At 42.0% G+C, this 22,566-nt stretch overlaps 1 long non-coding RNA gene and 2 pseudogenes across 1 annotated transcript; all 3 read left to right on the top strand.

The window, feature by feature from the left end:
- Positions 1–267: 267 nt before the first annotated feature.
- Positions 268–9,795, top strand: LOC123492873 (annotated as a pseudogene).
- An 862-nt stretch (positions 9,796–10,657) lies between these two features.
- LOC123492875 lies at positions 10,658–11,614 on the top strand. Its single transcript, XR_006661905.1, has 2 exons — positions 10,658–10,776; positions 10,813–11,614. It is a non-coding gene; the product is annotated as an uncharacterized LOC123492875 (long non-coding RNA).
- Positions 11,615–13,711: 2,097 nt separating this feature from the next.
- On the top strand, positions 13,712–21,257 carry LOC123492897 (annotated as a pseudogene).
- The last annotated feature ends 1,309 nt before the right edge of the window (positions 21,258–22,566 follow it).

Consider the following 22,566-nt stretch of genomic DNA (forward strand, 5'->3'; position numbering starts at 1 on the left):
CTCCCTTCTCAGGCTCTAGGGCCTGAGATGGTGGTACGGCTTTTGCCAATATTCCATGTAACAAAAGAAAATCCTGTAGCTCAGTTGGTAGAGCATTGCGCTTGCAACGCCAGGGTTGTGAGTTCGTTTCCCATGGGGGACAGTATGAAAATGTATGCACTCACTAACTGTAAGTCGCTCTGGATAAGAGCGTCTGCTAAATGACTATGAAAAAAAAAAAAAAAGTACTCCGCCATAAAACCCACAGAAGAAGAAGAGGAAGCAGCAGCAGCAGCAACTCATCAGACATTTGTGAAGGAGCTTTCCATCGACATTTACTTTTAAAAATAGGGATATAGCTTAAGAAAACGGCTGTAGTTTGATTAACAAGATGTATAGACCTAATTTGATGGTTTTTGTTTTATATTTTTCACTAGAATGTATTTGCCAGAGCCAAAGCGGTAAGTACTCGACTATCAAAAGTGAAAGTAAAAGTTTACATCCAGGCTTGCCAAAAAAATAATACAAAATAAAACTTTTAAAATCGCTATATAAACTGCTGCGGCCTATTAGCATAATCGTCTACTTGTTTAAATTGCATTATAGCATTTGTAGTGGACCTTTATGCGCGTTTCTCCATCCATTGTATCGATTACCGGAAAGCTATTGCGAACTTACAGGCCAGCACAAGAACAAGAACACACATATTTTTACTTTGCTTGGAATAACCAGGCATAGCGTCATCTACTTATTTTTAATTATCACAAAGTAAAACAAGTGCAAAGAAGATTTAATATGTTTGTAATGTGTTTGCAATTTTACAGTAGCCTATATACTTATAATGACTTCTGTAATTTTACACAGGTTTGTTTATTTATTTAGCAGCAGCTACTCTTCCTGGGGCCCACAAACAAAACACAAGTCATAACAAGTAACAAAACACTTATACACTCACTGATAGACAAGGACAGTCACACAAATTTAAAATACGATATACAAACAATACAGCAAAACAACAATATATGAACAAAGGAAAGACATATTTACATTTACGTCATTTAGCAGATGCGCTTATCCAGAGCGACTTACAAATTGGTGCATTCACCTTATAGCCAGTAGTACAACCACTTTACAAGTTTTTTTGGGGGTAAGGGGGGGTAGAAGGATTACTTTATCCTATCCCAGGTATTCCTTAAATAGGTGGGGTTTCAAATGTCTCCGGAAGGTGGTGAGTGACTCCGCTGTCCTGGCGTCGTGAGGGAGCTTGTTCCACCATTGGGGTGCCAGAGCAGCGAACAGTTTTGACTGGGCTGAGCGGGAACTATGCTTCCGCAGAGGAAGGGGAGCCAGCAGGCCAGAGGTGGATGAACGCAATGCCCTCGTTTGGGTGTAGGGACTGATCAGAGCCTGAAGGTACGGAGGTGCCGTTCCCCTCACAGCTCCATAGGCAAGCACCATGGTCTTGTAACAGATGCGAGCTTCAACTGGAAGCCAGTGGAGTGTGCGTAGGAGCGGGGTGACGTGAGAGAACTTGGGAAGGTTGAACACCAGGCGGGCTGCGGCATTCTGGATGAGTTGTAGGGGTTTAATGGCACAGGCAGAGAGCCCAGCCAACAGCGAGTTGCAGTAATCCAGACGGGAGATGACAAGTGCCTGGATTAGGACCTGTGCCGCTTCCTGTGTAAGGCAGGGTCGTACTCTCCGAATGTTGTAGAGCATGAACCTACAGGATCGGGTCACCGCCTTGATGTTAGCAGAGAACGACAGGGTGTTGTCCAGGGTCACGCCAAGGCTCTTCGCACTCTGGGAGGAGGGCACAACGGAGTTGTCAACCGTGATGGCGAGATCATGGAACGGGCAGTCCTTCCCCGGGAGGAAGAGCAGCTCCGTCTTGCCAAGGTTCAGCTTGAGGTGGTGATCCGTCATCCATACTGATATGTCTGCCAGACATGCAGAGATGCGATTCGCCACCTGGTTATCAGAAGGGGGAAAGGAGAAGATTAGTTGTGTATCGTCAGCGTAGCAATGATAGGAGAGGCCATGTGAGGATATGACAGAGCCAAGTGACTTGGTGTATAGCGAGAATAGGAGAGGGCCTAGAACTGAGCCCTGGGGGACACCAGTGGTGAGAGCACGTGGTGCGGAGACAGCTTCTCGCCACGCCACTTGGTAGGAGCGACCGGTCAGGTAGGACGCAATCCAAGAGTGAGCCGCGCCGGAGATGCCCAGCTCGGAGAGGGTGGAGAGGAGGATCTGATGGTTCACAGTATCAAAGGCAGCAGACAGGTCTAGAAGGATAAGAGCAGAGGAGAGAGAGTTAGCTTTAGCAGTGCAGAGAGCCTCCGTGACACAGAGAAGAGCAGTCTCAGTTGAATGACCAGTCTTGAAACCTGACTGGTTTGGATCAAGAAGGTCATTCTGAGAGAGATAGCAAGAGAGTTGGCTAGAGACGGCACGCTCAATAGTTTTGGAGAGAAAAGAAAGAAGGGATACTGGTCTGTAGTTGTTGACATCAGAGGGATCGAGTGTTGGTTTTTTGAGAAGGGGTGCAACTCTCGCTCTCTTGAAGACGGAAGGGACATAGCCAGCGGTGAAGGATGAGTTGATCAACGAGGTGAGGTAGGGGAGAAGGTCACCGGAGATGGTCTGGAGAAGAGAGGAGGGGATAGGGTCAAGCGGGCAGGTTGTTGGGCGGCCTGCCGTCACAAGTCGCATGATTTTATCTGGAGAGAGAGGGGAGAAAGAAGTCAAAGCATAGGGTAGGGCAGTGTGAGCAGGACCAGCAGTGTCATTTGGCTTAACAAACGAGGATCGGATGTTGTCAACCTTTTTTTCAAAGTGGTTGACGACGTCATCCACAGAGAGGGAGAGGGGGGGGATTCAGCAGGGAGGAGAATGTGGCAAAGAGCTTCCTAGGGTTAGAGGCAGATGCTTGGAATTTAGAGTGGTAGAATGTGGCCTTAGCAGCAGAAACAGATGAAGAAAATGTAGAGAGGAGGGAGTGAAAAGATGCCAGGTCCGCAGGGAGTCTAGTTTTCTTCCATTTCCGCTCAGCTGCCCGGAGCTCTGTTCTGTGAGCTCGCAATGAGTCATCAAGCCACGGAGCTGGAGGGTAGGACCGAGCCGGCCGGGAGGATAGGGGATATAGAGAGTCAAATGATGCAGAAAGGGAGGAGAGGAGGGTTGAGGAGGCAGAATCAGGAGATTGGAGGGAGAAGGATTGAGCAGAGGGAAGATATGATAGGATAGAAGAGGAGAGAGTAGCGGGAGAGAGAGAGAGCGAAGGTTGCGACGGCGCATTACCATCTGTGTAGGGGCAGAGTGAGTAGTGTTGGAGGAGAGCGAGAGAGAGAAGGATACAAAGTAGTGGTCGGAGACATGGAGGGGAGTTGCAGTGAGATTAGTAGAAGAACAGCATCTAGTAAAGATGAGGTCAAGCGTATTGCCTGCCTTGTGAGTAGGGGGGGACGGTGAGAGGGTGAGGTCAAAAGAGGAGAGGAGTGGAAAGAAGGAGGCAGAGAGAAATGAGTCAAATGTAGACGTAGGGAGGTTGAAATCCCCCAGAACTGTGAGGGGTGAGCCATCCTCAGGAAAGGAGCTTATCAAGGCGTCAAGCTCATTGATGAACTCTCCAAGGGAACCTGGAGGGCGATAGATGACAAGGATATTAAGCTTAAATAGGCTAGTGACTGTGACAGCATGGAATTCAAATGAGGAGATAGACAGATGGGTTAGGGGAAAAATTTAGAATGTCCACTTGGGAGATATGAGGATTCCTGTGCCACCACCCCGCTGACCAAATGCTCTCGGGGTATGCGAGAACACATGGTCAGACGAGGAGAGAGCAGTAGAAGTAGCAGTGTTTTCAGTGGTAATCCATGTTTCCGTCAGCGCCAAGAAGTCGAGGGATTGGAGGGTAGCATAGGCTGGGATGAACTCTGCCTTGTTGGCAGCAGAACGGCAGTTCCAGAGGCTGCCTGAGACCTGGAACTCCAGGTGAGTGGTGCGTGCAGGGACCACCAGGTTAGAGAGGCAGCAGCCACGCGGTGTGAGGCGTTTGTGTAGCCTGTGCGGAGAGGAGAGAACAGGGATAGGCAGAGGCATAGTTGACAGGCTGCAGCAAATGGCTACAATAATGCAGAGGATTTATATTCTTTATGGTAGCGAATCCGGGGGATAGCCCCAACTGGTACTCAAACCTGGATCAAGCGACTATCAAGCCAACACCTTAATCGTTACACCAAGAGGTCCGAACTTCTTGATAAGGTCGGTAGGTGTTGGGTTAAGGTCTATACATTACCACCTTCCTTCAGGAGATCGTGTCCCCACGCTTCTCTTTACCAAGTCCCTCTCCGATGGGCTCACGGGCACCATCCCACTTCTGACACCAGTGTAGCAAATTCATGGGGTAGTCCGGACCGGGACTCAAACCCAGTTCCAGTGACTGTCAAGCCAACACCTTAACCATTATACCAAGAGGTCCGAAGCTGTCACTAGGTGTTGGGTTAAAGGGATAGTTCAGGATTTTGTCAATTAATCCCTTTATCTACTTTCCCAGCATCAGGTGAACTCGTGGGTACCATTTTTAGGTATCTGCGCCCAGTAGGAAGTAAGTTACAGGTACTTTCGAGAGCCAATGCTAACTAGCTGTACCCATAGACTTTTAGTCATTGCGCTAACGCTAGTTAGCAATAGCAGTAACGCTAGTTAGCATTGGCTTGTGAAACTACCGCTAACTTCATACTGGACACAGAGGAATAAAAATGGTATCCTTGAGTTCATCTGACTCTTGGGAAGTAGATAAATGGCCTCATGTGTCCCACTTTTCACTAATGCACTAGTGTGGGCTTATTTGTTATTTATATGTTACCTAACATTTAGACAACATCATGCAAGGTCTCTTTGACACTATTAATTGAATACATTATTTTGTTGGCCGTTACAGACCTACAGTGTGATAGAGATAAATATTTGACATACAGTAATTTCCTGTTAATGTTTTACAGCGTTGTCTGAGTAACATGGAGAGAAGTTAAATTCAGACAAATGATCTCAATGTTTAAATGTTTTCCCCTACAGCCATCTACTCCCTGAATTACATCTACACTGCCCTGTCAAAGCCAGTAGAATTGCCTGGTATCCATGAGTTCACTGCCATGGGTCTGATGAACAACAAACAGATCGACTACTATGACAGTGTGGCAAAGAAGAAGATTCCCAAACAGGACTGGATGAGGGAGAAGCTGCCTGCAGACTACTGGGAAAAAGGCACTCAGTCACGCAAGAGCAAGGAGCAGTGGTTCAAAGTCAACGTCGACATCTTGATGAAGCGCATGATGCATAACAGCACTGGTGAGGGACCACACCTGAAATGTGTCCTACGCTCACCGTTAATCTTTTAAAATTGTGGGTCATTAGTTATCTATGTATATTGCCATAGAGGCATCATTCACCTTCTTTTTCATTGTTTATTTTTTGTTTCAGATGTCCATATCCTTCAGTGGAAGCATGGCTGTGAGATTGACCAACAGCCAGACGGCACATTGAAATTCATAAAGGGCATTGACCAATACAGCTACGATGGTGACGACTTTCCTGGCCTTCGATGATGCCACTATGCAGTGGGTGGCCCCAGTTGATCAAGCTCTGCCGACTAAGAGGAAGTGGGACGGGGTGCAGATCCTCAACCAGTACACCAAGGGCTACCTGGAGAAGGAGTGTGTGGACTGGCTGTCTAAATTCATGGAATATGACGAGAAAGAATTTAGTAGTGCTGATTGTGAGTACTTATGAACCTTAAATAGTATAGCCTAACAAATGGTTAACAAAAAACAACCATTTGTAAATGTGAGATCAGAAATAATATTAATGTTCTCCATTCATTCCCTCTTTAGCCCCTCCAAAGGTATATGCATTTGCTAAAAAGTCCCAAATTGCAGGACATGTCCGACTGACCTGCATGGCCACAGGGTTCTATCCCAAAGATGTGGATATGCATATTAAGAAGAATGGGGTCCAATTGACCAAACATGATGGAGTGCTGTCTACAGAAGTCCTACCCAATGATGATGACACCTACCAGATCAGGATGAGTGTGCATGTCCCAGAGGCAGATAAGGAAACTTATGAATGCTATGTCAATCATGACGCTTTGAAGGAGCCAATTGTGGAAAAATGGGGTAAAGTATGGTTCATTTGGTTGAATGTTATTGACACGGGAAACAATCATAAATTGCATACTAACAACAGCTTACTAAACAGCATACTAACAACAGCTTACTAAACAGCATACTAACAACAGCTTACTAAACAGCATACTAACAACAGCTTACTAAACAGCATACTAACAACAGCTTACTAAACAGCATACTAACAACAGCTTACTAAACAGCATACTAACAACAGCTTACTAAACAGCATACTAACAACAGCTTACTAAACAGCATACTAACAACAGCTTACTAAACAGCATACTAACAACAGCTTACTAAACAGCATACTAACAACAGCTTACTAAACAGCATACTAACAACAGCTTTGCAAGTGAAGCAGGAACAAAACTGAAATCAGCTTCTTGTTACATATTGTTGCTTTTTATAAATACTATGCATTTTGTTTTGCAGATGGAAAATGTTGTGACTGTGGAAGTGTCGTTGGTGGAGTCATTGCGGCAGTCATCCCCATTATTGTAGTTCTGATCTTGGTTGGCGTGTTTGTTCTGCACAGAAGAGGGACAATTGGTAGGTCTTGATTTTTATCATTCAATGTTTTTGTTGTTGTTAAATGTTAAGAAAAGTTTCATCTAAGGTACTACTATGAAAGGGGGGCACTACGGCCAAAATGCATATGAATTATAACATTTCTATTTATTTTTCTCTTTATCCATCATAGTGATTCCTTGCTTGAGAACTACAGGTTAGTATCACAGCCTCTCCCTCGGTCTATATACAGTGCATTCAGGTAGTATTCAGAACCCTTGACCTTTTCAACATTTTGTTACGTTACAGCCTTATTCTAAAATGGATTACATCTTTTTTTTTTTTTTCTCTTCAATCAACACACAATACACCATAATGACATAGCAAAAACTGGTTTTTAGACATTTCTGCAAATTTATGACAAATTAAAAACTGAAATATGACATTTACATAAGTATTCAGACACTTTACTCAGTACTTTGTTGAAGCACCTTTGGCAGCGATTACAGCCTCGATTCTTCTTGGGTATGACGCTATAAGCTTGGCACACCTGTATTTGGGGAGTTTCTCCCGTTCTTCTCTGCAGATCCTCTCATGCACTTGTCAGGTTGGATAGGGAGCGTCGCTGCACAGTTATTTTCAGGCTTCTCCAGAGATGTTCGATCAGGTTCAAGTCCGGACTCTGGCTGGGCCACTCAAGGACATTAAGAGACTTGTCCCGAAGCCAGTCCTGCGTTGTCTTGGCTGTGTGCTTAGGGTTGTTGTCCTGTTGGAAGGTGAACGTTTACCTCAGCCTGAGGTCCTGAGTGCTCTGGAGCAGGTTTTCATCAAGGATCTCTCTGTGCATTGCTCCGTTCATCTTTCCCTCAATCCTGACTAGTCTCCCAGTCGCTTAAAAACATCCCCACAGCATGACGCTGCCACCACCATGCTTCACCGTAGGGATGGTGCCAGGTTTCCTCCAGACGTGAGGCTTGGCATTCAGGCCAAAGAGTTCAATCTTGGTTTCATCAGACCAGAGTATCTTGTTTCTCATGGTCTGAGAGTCCTTTAAGTGCCTTTTGGCAAACTCCAAGCGGGCTGTCATGTGCCTTTTACTGAGAAGTGGCTTACTAAGGAGTAGCTTTTACTGAGGAGTGGCTACTCTACCATAAAGGCCTGATTTGGTGGAGTGCTGCGGAGATGGTTGTCCTTCTGGAAGGTTCTCCCATCTCCACAGAGGAACTCTGGAGCTCTGTCATAGTGACCATCAGGATCTTGGTCACCTCCTTAACCAAGGCCCTTCTCCCTTGATTGCTCAGTTTGGCCAAGCGGCCAGCTCTAGGTAGAGTCTTGTTGGTTCCAAACTTCTTCCATTTAAGAATGATGGAGGCCACTGTGTTCTTGGGGACCTTCAATGCTGCAGACATGTTTTGGGACCCTTCCCCAGGACAAGTCCTTCGACGTCATGGCTTGGTTTTTGCTCTGACATGCACTGTCACCAGTGGGACCTTATATAGACAGGTGTGTGCCTTTCCAAATCATGTCCAATCAATTGAATTTACCACAGGTGGACTCCAATCAAGTTGTAGAAACATCTCAAGGATGATTAATAGAAACAGGATGCACCTGAGCTCTATTTCAAATCTTTTTTTTTTTTTGCAAAATTTTCTAAAAACCTGTTTTGGCTTTTTCATTATGGGATATTGTGTGTAGATTGATGAGAAAAATATATAATTTAATCAATTTTATAAGTCTGTAACGTAACAAAATGTGGAAAAAGGGAAGGGGTCTGAATACTTTCCGAATGGACTGTACATGTCATTTATCAGCATAATGGTCGAATGTTACATATAACATACTTTTGACATTAGTTATAAAGACAACATGATGCTTTTATATCAGAACAACAATCTGGCCATCGAACTTAAAAGGTGTTCTATGTAACAATCAATACTGTTTAGATTTCCCTTTGGGTTTTGATAAGTACTCATTTATTCTGAACTTGTCTGAAACACTTTAGTCATTCATTCAACTACTGAAACATATATTTTAGTAATATCTGGAATGAAATGAGTGACTGTTTTCTCATTTTTATTAGCCAAAGATGTTGAAAGCAGAACCTCATCAGACTCTGGTAATCTAATATTCCCTTGACCCATAATAAAAATAAAATACATTAAGCAGACACTTTTATGCAAAGTGACTTAGTCATGTGTCCATACTTTAATATCAATCAAAGACTTAGATTGTATTTGTTGACTAATTATTTTGAGACTGTAGAAAGACAGTTTTGCTCTGCCACTATTTCAGGTAAAGGCAGTCAGAATGAAGGGTCCTCAGACAGAGGCAGTGAGGAGGATGTTAAGAAGTCAATGCTGCCTAATGGAAGTAAGTCTAGATGGATATCAACTCTTCTGTCATCTCTTCTCCAACTTGCAATTTGGATGGTTTAATAATTCAGTGATATCCAACCCAACTATTATAGGGTTCTTCAGGTTCCTCTAATATTAAAATGTTGCTTGTTTATTACCAAAATAATTTCCTAACGAGTAATTATGGAGATAGCATAAAATAAGTGTGAATGTAATGCTGCTTTGGTTTGGCCACATAGAATTGGTTACTTTAATGTAATAAATAAATTTCCTTTGTTGGTTCTACAAAGTTTGCATTTATCGAAAAATCGACAGTTTAGAACATAAGGAACATCACTTTCAAAATGTCACGGAAAACACTTTGTTTTATAATCAAAAGATAAAGTTAAAGATCCTAACAACTGGTTGGTTAATGTGAGGCAAAACCATAGGCGGTATCTGACACCATCTGTTTGTAATTAAAGCTGAGCCATGTCAGTTATTGTAATGGGTAATATTTTACAACATTGCACTGTAAGGTATGTGTTCGATCTAATAATGCACATCTTTTCCATGTTGTCTATTTATGTGCAGGTGTCTAGATGACCGTTGGTGGCCAAACTTCCTGAGCGAACCATTAAGGACAGTCAATTCATTCATAATATTATAGTATGGCTAGGGCTGTTTCGGTTTGGCCACGAGTCATGACAGCAGTCAAATTCCACGTGACCGTTTAGTCACGGTAATTAGGCTTCTCCAAGCTGCTGATGGTCATTAGTAGCCTACCAAACTTACTTACTGCCTGGTACTCAGCACTCTGTTGTCCCTCTAATCACTCTGACATCAACGCAAATGTAATCGAAAATCTAATCAAACACTTATGAGAGCCCATGAGCTCATGTTGCTCAACATTTCTATAGGCTATGCAATTGCGTGAGACAATAGAGTGATGGCCTCTATTAAAAAGAGGGGGATCCCATCAGCTTTCTAAAGGCTAGGCCTACTATATTTATTTCTCAACTTTCCTAATATTAAGCACGTTACTTCTCTTTAAAACAGGAGTATAGCCTACCTGGCTTGCATGGAAATGAAACACTGGAAAAGCGTCCTCCATTCACTATTTAAGTGCATAGATTACATGTATTTTTTCCTGCTGCCCATGTTTAGAGACAGGTGCAGGATAATGGTCCATTCTAAATCAAAACAAATTTCACACGTTATTTAGTATATGTAAAGATTAAATCAAGAAAAGTCTGATGGGTGACAATATTAGCCTATCACTTGTGAATGATATATTATCACTTGTGAATGATGCCCAGCTTAAGGCAAACGATATACCCTAATAGTTAATCAACATAAAATGCTGCATTTAATAGTTTCTGCTGTTCTTGAGTAAGGTTCTGTACTTCCAAATAGTCTCATAAGTGGGGGGATTAGGTACCATTGGGGTTGATGTATCTCATTCTCCTGAATTAATGTATTCTGTCGTGTATTTCATTGTTTTACTGTTGCAATGGATGTTACTAAAGGGAGAGGCACCTTTAAGGTATTTGTATAATTATCCAGGGTTATATAAGCCTAGAGGTATATGCTGATATGTTTTTATACCTCTGGCCAATCAATGACATAGTCTTATTTTAAGTAACATTTCAAAAGAGGTATAGACAAACATTTTAAGTAACATTTCAAAAGAGGTATAGACAAACATTTTAAGTAACATTTCAAAAGAGGTATAGACAAACATTTTAAGTAACATTTCAAAAGAGGTATAGACAAACATTTTAAGTAACATTTCAAAAGAGGTATACACAAGTTTACGCGCTGTATCCCGGGTGGCGCCATAACTCTACACAAATGCATTTCATTTCCGCCGGAAGTTGTTGGCACAACGTCTGCCGGTGTAAACACAGCGATGTCGACGCTAGCTTGGGAACACGGTTCTACTACTATGCCGCAACCCGTCAAGGAGCGGAGGGGGAGGAACTTGCAAGGGACTATTTGGAAACTCTGGGCAACAGCATTGAAACCAAAGGCTTAGTGGTGTGCGAAAAGGAACCGTGGCTTGCAGCATCTCCCGATGGAGTGATAAACAACGACATTCTGTTGGAGATCAAATCACCTGTGATGGGAAACAAGTCACTTGCAGAATTTTTGGCAACAAAGAACTGCGAAATCACAACTGTGGCAAACGGAGATAGGGTAGATTACCATATTGCCTGCAATGGTCCAAAAGGCTACTACATGCAGGTACAAATTGGGATGCACTGCACAGGGCTTCAGCACTCCAAGTTGGTGATCTGGAACAAAACTGAGCACCTAGAAATCGAAGTACCCTACGACCAAGGCTTTGTCCAGGGGCATATCATAAGGCTGCGCACATTCTACTTTGCCCACATGCTCCCGAAAATTGTTGATGATTTTGTTGAGGGAAGGTTACAGTTCTGCAGTAAATATCTCAGCATTTTAAAACCAAAATAAACTGCCTTATTTAGGTCATGCCCACAGGAGCCAATAGATGTCAATTGTTTACATGATCTCTTTATGCTGTGCAATATATCAGTGTGCCTACTGTTTGAGTGAAAATAAAGTTTGATGTAATTTCAATCCTTAGAGTGCTACAATTTATTTTAACACAGTTCATAATTCATAGTAAGCTCATACTGTACATAAATAACACTGGATTAATTAATGGTTTTGAGGAAACTAAACAAATGGCTTCAACAAGAAAGATTGCGTGTTTAATCTTAACAGGTATTAAAAAGTAAAATACAAAAGCAGCCCACACAATTACATCACTATGAAAATATTCATATATAATATTAAAAAATACAATGCACGCAGTATTTGTTGTGTTTATCTGTATTTAATGAACAACATGGCTGGGTGTTGGTAGACAGGGACACAGGGCAAGATTCTAAACCTCACTGATCAGTGGACTCTTCAGGTTAACTAGGCCAGCACAGATGGTTAAGATGTTGTCCAGTTTCGGTGCCATGCTGATGGGAACATTCTGGGATAAAATCTTAAACACCTTCAGTCTCTGGATTGCTCTTTCCACATGTATGCGGACATTGGCTACTCGCCTCATTGGTCAACTGATTGCGCCTGTAGGTGAAAGCAGGGATGTTCAAACTGACCCTTCTCTCATCAAGCAAGTCTCGAATGGTGAACCCACGGTCCGCCATGACCTCATCACCAGCCCTCAGATAGTCTAGGAACCCACTGTCCATGGTGATAAACTTATCGCTGCTTCTGCCAGCATAGGCATCAGATATAAACATGATTAGCCCATTAGGGGCCACAGCGACAAGATATTTCACAGTGTTGCGTGATTTATACTGGCTGAAAGTGTCACTCCTTGAGTCGTGGTTTGTGGCTCTCTGCATGGCACTTTCGGCACAGTCAATGATGCAGGTGGTTCGAGGGTAGTTCTTCTGAAACGACAAGGGCATGGTGGCACGAATGGTCTCTCTTGGAAGCCAGGGGATCAGGACTTTGAACTGTTCACCCATCACGTCAATCAAGTGACTAATCACAATGCTTGCCATGGATGTAGACACATTGAAGCGGTGAGCAATATCTCCTAATATTAGGTTTAGTTTTAGTTTCATCAACGTCATAAGTATTTGGTCAACAACAGGAAGGGTAATTGATGGCTTACTGAAAGGCAACAACACCGTCACCAGGGTGAAGAATTGAACCATAAGCACTCCTGTATACAGCCGGGACCTAGCATCATCAATGACCGTGGTGCTGGTCACAGTAGGACCCATTTCTGCCTCGCACTGTGTGGCCTTGTCTACTTTAACAGACTGTGTTGATGAACAGTAAATGTGATCAATATGTGACGGATCCTCCCATTGGGTCTGGGCATCTCGAAATTTTGGTGTAGCAGGCTCGGCCTCACAGACAGGCTGACAGGTTTCTGGAGCATCTAAAAAGGGGAAGAGAAAACATGGATGGAGCAAAATTAATGCAGGCATAGAGTCCTCTCACTACAAACATCACAATGGAAAAATGTGTACTACAACATTGCACTCACACGCACAATCATCATCACAACAGCCTGCCACCTTGCATTGTATTTATGATGTAGACTAAGGCACACGCAGGCAGGCACACACACACACACACACACAATTAATGATGTAGCTATCGTGGGCATTGTTTGTCCCATCTCCAAAACAATCAACTGCCTTAGCAAAATACCGGTAGCAATGTAAATGTATGACAACTTCTTCATAATTAACAGTATTGTCAGCTTCATAGCTAACGTTGCTGAACTTACCCTCAGATTCAAGTCTGCGTTTCTTTATCTGGGGGGAGGCAGTGGTCCGCTGGGTGAGTTGACGCCTCTTTGGCTGGGGAGGGCGATTGTATCTCAACCACAACTCTGGGAAAGGATTATCCTTGGTAGGTTTTTGGTCAACAAAGTGATAGGAACAAACAAAAACGCTGAGGGGTGGTTTCTTTAGATTCAATGCCTTCAGCCAGGTCCTTGATTCCGAGTCGGTATCAGGCTTGCGAAAAAATTTAAACAATGGAGCGCATGGACATTGCCTCTTCGTAGCTGGTTTGTGGTCGTAGCACTCTATCTAACCACTCGTTCAGGTGCTTTCTCAAGTTTTTGCAACCAACTACCGCATACGTCATTCCCAAACCACTTTTCTTCATGTTGTAATTGTAATTTTTATATCCTCTTTGTCACTGCGATATCAGTGCTTTGTCGGCACAACGGAGCTAGCTAGCAAAACAAACCCAGCCCGGCAGAACGGAAGTGGATTGCATCGACGGGAGGAGTTCAGGAAGTAGAGCGGAAACGGCTCAAAAACTTGTGTATAGACAAACATTTTAAGTAACATTTCAAAAGAGGTATAGACAAACATTTTAAGTATCATTTCAAAAGAGGTATAGACAAACATTTTAAGTAACATTTCAAAAGAGGTATAGACAAACATTTTAAGTAACATTTACAGTAACAAAAAAGCACATCTTCACTACAACACGTGTGTTTCATGAGTGTTTTTACCGTATTGTATGTCTTGTTTTAAGTTCCTGCAAATATATGTAAAAATTATTATGTTGTTTAACATTGTAGAATACTTGATTGTTTATTTCAACCTAGGGCCCATTTCAAAACCGTTCACTGGGTTTCCAGGCTAAGACAAAGCTACACTCTTGAATTAATATGCCGTGGAGTTTCTTTTAATATCACAGTGTAAACATTGATTTATGGAGGACACAAATAATTCCAACATGCAGTCTTGAAGCTCAAGACAAAAATATTTTGTATCTTATGCCAGAAACCTAGTCAGGGGTTTTTAATGAATAGGGCCTCTAGTGTTATGCACACTACCTGTGGACTAAATGCATTCGCCAAATGACTACATTAATTTTGCTTGGCATTGCTCTGTTACTATTCACTAAACCAGTAAGTTACGTGACATATTGCATTCATGCCCACTGATGTACACACACAATGTGTATAATCTGTACTGCTTTTGACACATCCTGTATGATTTATTTGTTTTTCTGAAAAAATTAAATAAGAAAGCCCCTTTTTTTGCACGTTCTATAATTCAAAACAGAATTTATCTTCAGGAGGATAGTATTGGCTAATGATAACAGAATTGTAAGCAACAGCACATTTGCACAGAGTTCTGGTTATGAATGGTGTGCAAATCCAATGTATGACTATTGCTTATGAAGTACAGTAACATCAGAGAAGAGACTTTGGACTTTTACAACACCTGTTCAACTTAATGATCAGGATCAATACAGGACTATACTTGGTAGAGAAAGCTAAGAGCGCACAGTCGTAGCATTTTGGGGCGGACCTGAATTAGACATAGAATTTAGTATATTTTCGGGTTATCCAATACATGTGAGGGTTCAAAACATATTTTGTTGTAGTTTTGCTCTTGTTTGGGACACATTCAACGGTGAACAGCGGTAAGAATGATTTTACTTCTAGAAAATGTATCATAAGTGAAAATAAAAGCTCTTGGCAGAGCAATATACAGTGGGGAGAACAAGTATTTGATACACTGCCGATTTTGCAGGTTTTCCTACTTACAAAGCATGTAGAGGTCTGTAATTGTTATCCTAGGTACACTTCAACTGTGAGAGACGGAATCTAAAACAAAAATCCAGAAAATCACATTGTATGATTTTTAAGTAATTAAATTGCATTTTATTGCATGACATAAGTATTTGATACATCAGAAAAGCAGAACTTAATATTTGGTACAGAAACCTTTTTTGCAATTACAGAGATCATACGTTTCCTGTAGGTCTTGACCAAGTTTTCACACACTGCAGCAGGGATTTTGGCCCACTCCTCCATACATACCTTCTCCAGATCATTCAGGTTTCGGGGCTGTCGCTGGGCAATAAGGACTTTCAGCTCCCTCCAAAGATTTTCTATTGGGTTCAGGTCTGGAGACTGGCTAGGCCACTCTAGGACCTTGAGATGCTTCTTACGGAGCCACTCCTTAGTTGCCCTGGCTGTGTGTTTCGGGTCGTTGTCATGCTGGAAGACCCAGCCACGACCCATCTTCAATGCTCTTACTGAGGGAAGGAGGTTGTTGGCCAAGATCTCGCGATACATGGCCCCATCCATCCTCCCCTCAATACATTGCAGTCGTCCTGTCCCCTTTGCAGAAAAGCATCCCCAAAGAATGATGTTTCCACCTCCATGCTTCACGGTTGGGATGGTGTTCTTGGGGTTGTACTCATCCTTCTTCCTCCAAACACGGCGAGTGGAGTTTAGACCAAAAAGCTATATTTTACTCTCATCAGACCACATGACCTTCTCCCATTCCTCCTCTGGATCATCCAGATGGTCATTGGCAAACTTCAGACGGGCCTGGACATGCGCTGGCTTGAGCAGGGGGACCTTGCGTGCGCTGCAGGATTTTAATCCATGAATGCGTAGTGTGTTACTAATGGTTTTCTTTGAGACTGTGGTCCCAGCTCTCTTCAGGTCATTGACCAGGTCCTGCCGTGTAATTCTGGGCTGATCCCTCACCTTCCTCATGATCATTGATGCCCCACGAGGTGAGATCTTGCATGGAGCCCCAGACTGAGGGTGATTGACCGTCATCTTGAACTTCTTCCATTTTCTAATAATTGCACCAACAGTTGTTGCCTTCTCACCAAGCTGCTTGCCTGTTGTCCTGTAGCCCATCCCAGCCTTGTGCAGGTCTACAATCTTATCCCTGATGTCCTTACACAGCTCTCTGGTCTTGGCCATTGTGGAGAGGTTGGAGTCTGTTTGATTGAGTGTGTGGACAGGTGTCTTTTATACAGGTAACGAGTTCAAACAGGTGCAGTTAATACAGGTAATGAGTGTAGAACAGGAGGGCTTCTTAAAGAAAAACTAACAGGTCTGTGAGAGCCGGAATTCTTACTGGTTGGTGGGTGATCAAATACTTATGTCATGCAATAAAATGCAAATTAATTACTTAAAAATCATACAATGTGTTTTTCTGGATTTTTGTTTTAGATTCCGTCTCTCACAGTTGAAGTGTACCTATGATAAAAATTACAGACCTCTACATGCTTTGTAAGTAGGAAAACCTGCAAAATCGGCAGTGTATCAAATACTTGTTCTCCCCACTGTATATAGCCTACATTCTTTTTCAAATCAATAATAAACATAAAAAGCCATTTTCAATTACTAGCCTATTATGTTGGTTGAATGAAATATAATGTTTTGTTCATATTATTTAAATTGTAATGTTATGTTCGTATTATTGATGACAACTCCAACTTTTTGTTTAATGGTTGGCTAGTTTTGTAGGCCCTTATATTGCGATGTTTCCTTGTTGCCGCTGGCAAGTTCCACTGACTACACGGCTGAGAAAATAATCTTTACCTGGTAACATGATAGTACAGTTTGATTGGTTGGAACTGTCAGGTGATAAGACTATATAGTATGACTGGCACATAAAAGTTCGTAGTCTCCGTTTAGTATTCTTTAGTCTCTTTCAGAAAAACAAATTAGTCTAATAATGTCACCGACTTCCTCTGAAGCTGCCACCTCTTCTTGTTCGGGCAGGCTTCGGCGTTTGTCGTCACCGGCCTTCTAGCCACTGCCGCTCCTCATCTCATCATTCCATTTGTTTTGTCTTGTTTATTACACACACCTGGTTCATATCCCCTCATCAGTACCTGTATAAGTATTCCCTCTGCCCCCTTGTCTTTGTGTGTGATTGTTTATTGTGGAGGATAGCTAAGCTTGGTGGAGCTCCGTGTATTTTGTATCGACGGGATATTTCCCTGTGTGCCTTGTATTTTCCAGTGCGCCTGTTTTGCGCACTAGAGTGTTCGACGCATTTCTGCATAACTCTGTATTTGCGGAATAAAGCCTGTTATTCTGTGATTTACCCTCCAGCGCCTGACTCCTTCGACATTACCTCATCACAAATACATAATTTAATTAAACAAAGTTTCAATAAAATAATGGATTGATTAGGTATAGATTTCATACCATGACTATGATGTTACTGTACTTACTATTATCGATTATCATAACTTTTTTTTATTTTTTATTCCCATCACTACCTCACTACTTTTACATCTCTACTCAGGAGTTGTGACTAACCCATTTGCTCCTCTTTGTGACCATTAGAGACATGGTCGCCGAGCTACATCTACACTGCCTTGTCAAAGCCAGTAGAATTGCCTGGTATCCATGAATTCACTGACATGGGTCTGATGAATGACAAACAGATTGATTACTATGACAGTGTGGCAAAGAAGAAGATTCCCAAACAGGCCTGGATGAGGGAAAAGCTGCCATTAGACTACTGGGAAAAAAAAGCAGTCAGTCACAAAAGTGCAAGGAGCAGTGGTTCAAAGTCAACGTCAACATCCTGTAGATATTTTACTAAAACTCCAAGATAATTAACTTGTAAGTACAATGCGCAAAAAAATAAATAAGGACTTGAACATACCATAGGTGTGTCATTGCCTCTCATGTAGAGTACCACAGTATGAGTCATAATATTCATAAAACCTAGCGGTCAAATGGAAATGGTTCAAATCGTTTTTCCACCATTAATTTTACACATAGTGGATTTTATAAACACTTAATATAAGGGCTGTTTTGTGTAGGCTTACCCTGGCGTGACGTTTTGATAACTGTAAATCTCTCAGACAAGGTGACATTTATCAATATATTTGCCAGTATTTACCCCCAACAAATGAAATTCGAATTAGCTGCTAATGTGACTATCATAAAGAACTACAAATGCCATGATGACCTGGACGAGACTGCCAAATCAAGGCAAAAGTAAGAATCTCTGGATTCACTATCTAATGTTAACTAAATGTAGTAGTGAATAAATTTGCTACATTTTTTATGTACCTGTTAGCAAAGGTGACAGAGATGATGTGCAGGAGCTTGCAGATATATGTAGTCTTGCATGATGTCTACATTGATGCTAATTAGCATTTTCTAATCTGAGAGTAAATAGAGCCGAATAAATTGATAAAAGTCACCTTGTCCGAGAGAGATTTACATGGTTATCAAAACGTCACGCCAGGGTAAGCCTACACGAAACACAGACCTTATTTTAACTGTGTCTAAAATCCCCTATGGTAAAAATGAATGGTGAAAAAACGATTGGAACCATTACCCTGTTTGACCGCTAGGTTTTATGGGTATTATGACACCTCCACTGTGGGGCTCTATTCTACTTGTTTTTCCACTCAGATTCTTCAGTGGAAACATGGCTGTGAGGTTGCCCAACAGAGTGACGGCACATTGAAATTCATAAAGGTCACTGACCAATATACTATTGCTACCATGGTGGCGACTTTCTGGCCTTTGATGATGCCACCAAAGATTTTTTATAACTAAACCAAGATAGACCACAGCTCTTCGTTTCCAATGGGAACAAATGAGTCATAGTGGGCAGAACAAGCAAGGAGGTGGGCACGCTAGCGATATCCTATTGGCGCGCTCTAATAGACTATACTCCTACTCTGTGAAGTGCCCGTGTGCAATAATTCAATTCGCCTTTGCACTCCTTCTAAACAGTGCGATTTATAAAAACTTTTGCAAAGGGTAAAGTCTACAAAACTAAGTCCACTCTGTTCATAGCAGATTCTAGGTTTGGGAACAGAAAACTATATTTAGATCAAATGTTTAATCGGTGAGAAATTATGCAGAATGTCGGCCAAAAAACATCTCGTTCCATCTTCTCCCACTGCCGGCCAGTGGGCTTCCTCTCGGAAACGCCAACCAGATGCTTCACATTTACAGTGGGGGAAAAAAGTATTTAGTCAGCCACCAATTGTGCAAGTTCTCCCACTTAAAAAGATGAGAGAGGCCTGTAATTTTCATCATAGGTACACGTCAACTATGACAGACATAATGAGGGGAAAAAAAATCCTGAAAATCACATTGTAGGATTTTTTATGAATTTATTTGCAAATTATGGTGGAAAATAAGTATTTGATCATCTACAAACAAGCAAGATTTCTGGCTCTCACAGACCTGTAACTTCTCCTTTAAGAGGCTCCTCTGTCCTCCACTCGTTACCTGTATTAATGGCACCTGCTTGAACTTGTTACCAGTATAAAAGACACCTGTCCACAACCTCAAACAGTCACACTCCAAACTCCACTATGGCCAAGACCAAAGAGCTGTCAAAGGACACCAGAAACAAAATTGTACACCTGCACCAGGCTGGGAAGACTGAATCTGCAATAGGTAAGCAGCTTGGTTTGAAGAAATCAATAATATAATAATAATATGCCATTTAGCAGACGCTTTTATCCAAAGCGACTTACAGTCATGCGTGCATACATTTTTGTGTTTGGGTGGTCCCGGGGATCGAACCCACTACCTTGGCGTTACAAGCGCCGTGCTCTACCAGCTGAGCTACAGAGGACCACATCAACTGTGGGAGAAATTTTTAGGAAATGGAAGACATACAAGACCACTGATAATCTCCCTCGATCTGGGGCTCCACGCAAGATCTCACCCCGTGGGGTCAAAATGATTACAAGAACGGTGAGCAAAAATCCCAGAACCACACAGGGGGACCTAGTGAATGACCTGCAGAGAGCTGGAACCAAAGTAACAAAGCCTACCATCAGTAACACACTACGCCGCCAGGGACTCAAATCCTGCAGTGCGAGACGTGTCCCCCTGCTTAAGCCAGTACATGTCCAGGCCCGTCTGAAGTTTGCTAGAGTGCATTTGGATGATCCAGAAGAGGATTGGGAGAATGTCATATGGTCAGATGAAACCAAAATAGAACTTTCTGGTAAAAACTCAACTCGTCGTGTTTGGAGGACAAAGAATGCTGAGTTTCATCCAAAGAACACCATACCTACTGTGAAGCATGGGGGTGGAAACATCATGCTTTGGGGCTGTTTTTCTGCAAAGGGACCAGGACGACTGATCCGTGTAAAGGAAAGAATGAATGGGGCCATGTATCGTGAGATTTTGAGTGAAAACCTCCTTCCATCAGCAAGGGCATTGAAGATGAAACGTGGCTGGGTCTTTCAGCATGACAATGATCCCAAACACACCGCCCGGGCAACGAAGGAGTGGCTTCGTAAGAAGCATTTCAAGGTCCTGGAGTGGCCTAGCCAGTGTCCAGATCTCAACCCCATAGAAAATCTTTGAAGGGAGTTGAAAGTCCGTGTTGCCCAACGACAGCCCCAAAACATCACTGCTCTAGAGGAGATCTGCATGGAGGAATGGGCCAAAATACCAGCAACAGTGTGTGAAAACCTTGTGAAGACTTACAGAAAACATTTGACCTGTGCCATTGCCAACAAAGGGTATATAACAAAGTATTGAGAAACTTTTGTTATTGACCAAATACATATTTTCCACCATAATTTGCTAATAAATTCATTAAAAATCCTACAATGTGATTTTCTGGAAAAAGAAATTCTCATTATGTCTGTCATAGTTGACGAGTACCTATGATGAAAATTACAGGCCTCTCTCATCTTTTTAAGTGCGAGAACTTGCACAATTGGTGGCTGACTAAATACTTTTTTCCCCCACTATATACATCCAGTGAAATATCTGTCTCATTGTTCTATCTGTGATGCCACTATGCAGTGGGTGGTCCCAGTTGATCAAGCTCTGCCGACTGAGAAGAAGTGGGACGGGGTGCAGATCCTCAACTAGTACACCAAGGGCTACCCGGAGAAGGAGTATGTGGACTGGCTTTCCAAATTCATGGCATATGGGGACAAAGAACTCAGAGGCTGAGGACTGTTAGTATTTACAAACAAGCTGACATTTGAATGGTAATCTCAACCTCAAATAGTGTAAATGTGGATTACAGAAATGAAACACTGATTTGGTGCCAGCAGCCATACCACCCTGCATCCAACTACAGGTATTGACACTACAAACCATATATTAACCAACATCCCCAAACATCCCAACAAATATCAAGAGACTACATGGACATGTAGTACTAACGCACCATTACTATTTCTTTCTTTAGGTTCATGAAATGGGTCCTTGTCCACCCACGACCCTGGTAATATTTTACTTCTATTGTAATTCTAAGAGTTATCTAAATGATTTTGTTATTGTTATTAGATGTCCTACTGTTAGTGCAGCTATAGCCTGAGTATAAAAAGCAAGCTCCCATTCCCATAATGACTTTCTCACTCTATTCTCTCAGCCATCACAGTGACTGACAGGGCATCCAAATCTAGCAAAGAACGTGTGTTTCTATTTTGTTAATCAACAAATACTGTGAATCTAGATGTATTAATTTCCAAGCATTTACCATTTTGAACATAGCCTTTGATATGAAGTTCATAGTTTATGATCATTTTGATCTTTTGAATATCATAATGGAACTCCTTGTGAGAATAAAATGTGCCAAAATAAATGTATTTTCACTTCAATAACATTTTAGTGAATCACATTTTAGATATAGAAATGGAAACATTGTGTGTGTTTTCATGTTTTTCATATATTTATTTCTTACCAAATGTATTGGTATTGGAACCACACATCTATTTATATTATAACATAATTTGTTATGGTTGTTTATTTTAACATAGAGCCCATTCATTTCAATCACCACACACATACACACCCACACACACCACTTATTTAAATATACAGTTAAGTCGGAAGTTTACATACACCTTAGCCAAATACATTTAAACTCAGTTTTTCACAATTCCTGACATTTAATCCTAGTAAAAATTCCCTGTCTTAGGTCAGTTAGGATCACAACTTTATTTTAAGAATGTGAAATGTCAGAATAATAGTAGAGAGTGATTTATTTCAGCTTTTATTTCTTTCATCACATTCCCAGTGGGTCAGTAGTTTACACACACTCAATTAGTATTTGGTAGCATTGCCTTTAAGTTGTTTAACTTGGGTCAAACGTTTCGGGTAGCCTTCCACAAGCTTCCCACAATAAGTTGGGTGAATTTTGGCTCATTCCTTCTGACAGAGTTGGCGTAACTGAGTCAGGTTTGTAGGCCTCCTTGCTCGCACACGCTTTTTCAGTTCTGCCCACAAATGTTCTATAGGATTGAGGTCAGGGCTT

Source organism: Coregonus clupeaformis, chromosome 17 (assembly GCF_020615455.1).
Source record: "Coregonus clupeaformis isolate EN_2021a chromosome 17, ASM2061545v1, whole genome shotgun sequence".
Taxonomy (NCBI): domain Eukaryota; kingdom Metazoa; phylum Chordata; class Actinopteri; order Salmoniformes; family Salmonidae; genus Coregonus; species Coregonus clupeaformis.